The sequence below is a fragment of the Lygodium microphyllum genome, chromosome 17 (assembly GCF_053477565.2).
Source record: "Lygodium microphyllum isolate KBCC chromosome 17, Lygodium_microphyllum_v1.1.10, whole genome shotgun sequence".
In the NCBI taxonomy this organism is placed as follows: Eukaryota; Viridiplantae; Streptophyta; class Polypodiopsida; order Schizaeales; family Lygodiaceae; genus Lygodium; species Lygodium microphyllum.
In genome coordinates, this window is record NC_141151.1 from 117,898,467 (window position 1) to 117,901,678 (window position 3,212).

The window sequence follows — 3,212 nt, forward strand, 5'->3', positions numbered from 1 at the left end:
GCTTTTGAGATTCAGATACAATAAATTGCTAACCCAAATGGCATCAGTTCAGAAAAATGAAGAACATATTGAAAATCTCTCCCTTAAAAAAGAGCAAAAAGGTGAAGGTGACTGATGTCATAAAAACCTCACATTCCCACAATACAAAGCTAAATGCTCAGAGGATATCCCAAGATCAAAGGGAGGCAGGTGGGGCAGAGGCCAAGGAGAGAGAGGCCCCGCACTTTGTTATACCATATAGATGTAAGTTTAAGGATACTTTGTTACGATAATTTGTTAACTCATAACTTTTAGGATACTTTGTTATACCAAGTTTCAATCTGAGAGAGAGAGAGAGAGAGAGAGAGAGAGAGATTCCTCCCTCCCTCCTCCCGCGCCCCTCTCATCATCTCATCTCACCTTCAGAGAGGCGCGCCGTGCACGCATCAGAAATTCACAAATATATCTGTCTCGCGAGTCGCAGCACCTTCCTTCTCCCGCCTTTCTCGAATCCGCTGTGCTTATCATTCATTCGACTTTCATAATAACTAATCATCGGTTGGCCGTTGGCGTGTATCTCTGTATCCTGCTCCTCCTCTCCAGACCCCCATCGCCATAAATTCCCCTCACGTGATTCAACCCCTTTCGAGAGCCCCAACCTATCTAGCTCGAAGAAACGGGAAAGAAAAAAAATACCATATCATGTGTTCCTCCATCATCAAGCAAGATCGCAACCAGGCAACCACCGCATTACCAGCCGCTTGCCAAGAAGGAGGACGAGGTAGGCAGGAAAGAGGAACATCTGCTTGTTGCCTTACTCATTCCTGTAGAATTTCTTGTTCTAACTCTGTATCAATGGAGGAAAGCAATCAACGGGCAACTGCGCTTCGTCGTTCTCGGATAGGAGATGGAACCGGAGCAAGTACCAGATCATGGCCTCGCCCCGATGAATCATCCATGAAGCAAGAAGAAGAAGACGCAGAAGCAGTGAACAAGCTGTCCACCACCACAGAACAAAGAGACGATGGAGATCTCGTCAATGCTGCTTCTTCTCCCTCTAGTACAGCAGGAAAAAGGAAAACGGATCTACCAGTCATATCGTCAATGGAGCTCAGACAACACAGCAAGCCGGGAGATGCTCGGATCTCCATTAACGGCAAGGTGTACGATGTGTCGAAATGGCTGTCGTCACATCCAGGGGGGGCGAAGTTGCTGCTGGCGATGGCAGGCAAGGACGCAACAGACGCATTCTTGGCGTTCCATCCTCCCGGCACGGGGAGCGCCATCCTACCTGGCCTGCTGGTGGCTACATTGAGCGACTACGAGGTCTCCCCTCTCTCTGCGGACTACAGGCAAACCCTAGCCACTCTCAGGCAGGCAGGCCTCTTCCGCAGGGACCTATCCCCCTACCTCCTCCTGGCCACGGTCCTTCTTGCCATGTTCTCCCTCTCCCTTGCCGGCGTCCTCCTGGTCCGCCATGGCTTCCTCCTCCACATGGCCTCCGCGGCCCTGCTTGGCCTCGTCTGGTCGCAGACATCTTTCATCATGCACGACTACGCGCACTCCCCCTTCCTGCGAAGCCCTAGCCTCAACCTGTGGCTGCAGACTTTCATAGCCAACTGCATCACGGGCCTGAGCCCGAGTTGGTGGAAGAAATCGCACAACGCGCACCATGCCTGCACCAACGACCTCTCGCGCGACCCGGACCTGCAGTTCATCCCCTTCTTCGCCGTCTCCTCGAGCTTCTTCTCGTCCCTGTACTCGCACTACCACGAGCGGCGCATGAGCTTCAACAGCGCGGCGAGGCTGCTGGTGAGCTACCAGCACTGGACGTTCTACCCGGTGATGCTGATCGCGAGGATCAATCTGTTCCTGCAGGCGTTCGTCTTCTTCCTGTCAGGCGAGAGGATGCAGAGCAAGGCGATGGAGGTGGGAGGGATTGTGTGCTTCTGGACATGGTTTCTGGCGCTGCTGGCATGCCTGCCGGACTGGAAGGAGAGGCTAGGTTTCCTGCTGGTGAGCTCGGCCACGACGTCAGTGCAGCATCTGCAGTTCTGCTTGAATCACTTCTCGTGCGAGGTGGAGGAGGGAGCTGATGACGACCAGGGCGGCCATAGCTTCCTGATGTCGCAGTTCAAAGGGACCCTCAACATCGAATGCCCGCCCTGGATGGACTGGTTCCATGGCGGCCTGCAATTCCAGCTGGAGCACCATCTGTTCCCTCGACTGCCTCGCCATAACCTGCGCAAGGTGTCAGGCGCCGTGCGCGCTTTGTGCGAGAAACATGGGCTCCGCTACGAATGCGTGGGTTTCTGGGAAGCCAATCGCATGCTCTTTCGGACGCTTCGCTCGGCCGCCATGGAAGCTCGGAAGCTTTGAATGTATCATCGACTACAGTCTGGACTCTGGCCTCCACCAATGATTCACAGACACACATGTGCCCAACCCAACATCCCATTTCAACATCATCATGTAACTCATTATTGTATAAGTCTGCTAGCTTCATTGCTAATATTTGCTTGAAAGGGAAACGCCCTAGGAATTTTCTCTGGGTGGATTGCCAACACAATTTTGATCTTACTAGTCGGCAGTTGGTGGACAAGCAAACTCTCATTGTAAGTCCCATAAGCATTCACTCCTTTTTCATTGATTGTGACTCGCGTCTTGAAAGATCGATTCCTAGCTCTTGCTTAGATATGCTTAATGCATGATTAGAGTTTGTGTTATAGTGAGTCAATTCTTTAAATGGACGCCCTTGGATGAAGTAATCATAGTTGTGCCCAATCCTTATGAAGTAATCCTCGATTCCTAGCTCTTGCTTAGATAGCTTAATGCAGATTGCAGTTTGTGATATAGTGAGTCAATTCTTTGAATGGATGCCCTTGAACCTTGTAAAGTTATACACAAGGTTATTGAACATGATAACATTGAGAAATCCGAGGTTCCCATATTTTGATATTGATGTGTGAACACACATATGACTAGTAGGGCACTCCCATATGGTGATAGTGATGTGTGAAAACACTTATGACTATTAGGGCACCTTTTCCCCTCACCATGATATTTTTCTCTCCTAGTCTTTTATATATGTGTGTTCACTCTAAGGCATACCTAGCCTTGCAAATCTTTTACTTTGATACCTCTCAATACACTTTGCATTATGTGCTCTCAAGCTTCTTATTTTCCAAGTTGTGCGTATGCATTCTTATAACCCTAAATCCAAGAATTGATAT

At 49.8% G+C, this 3,212-nt stretch overlaps 1 pseudogene across 1 annotated transcript; it reads left to right on the forward strand.

Moving 5' to 3' along the window:
- Window positions 1–232: 232 nt before the first annotated feature.
- On the forward strand, window positions 233–2,409 carry LOC148022287 (acyl-lipid (9-3)-desaturase pseudogene; annotated as a pseudogene). Its single transcript, XR_015694478.1, has 2 exons — window positions 233–760; window positions 846–2,409. The product of XR_015694478.1 is annotated as an acyl-lipid (9-3)-desaturase pseudogene (transcript).
- The last annotated feature ends 803 nt before the right edge of the window (window positions 2,410–3,212 follow it).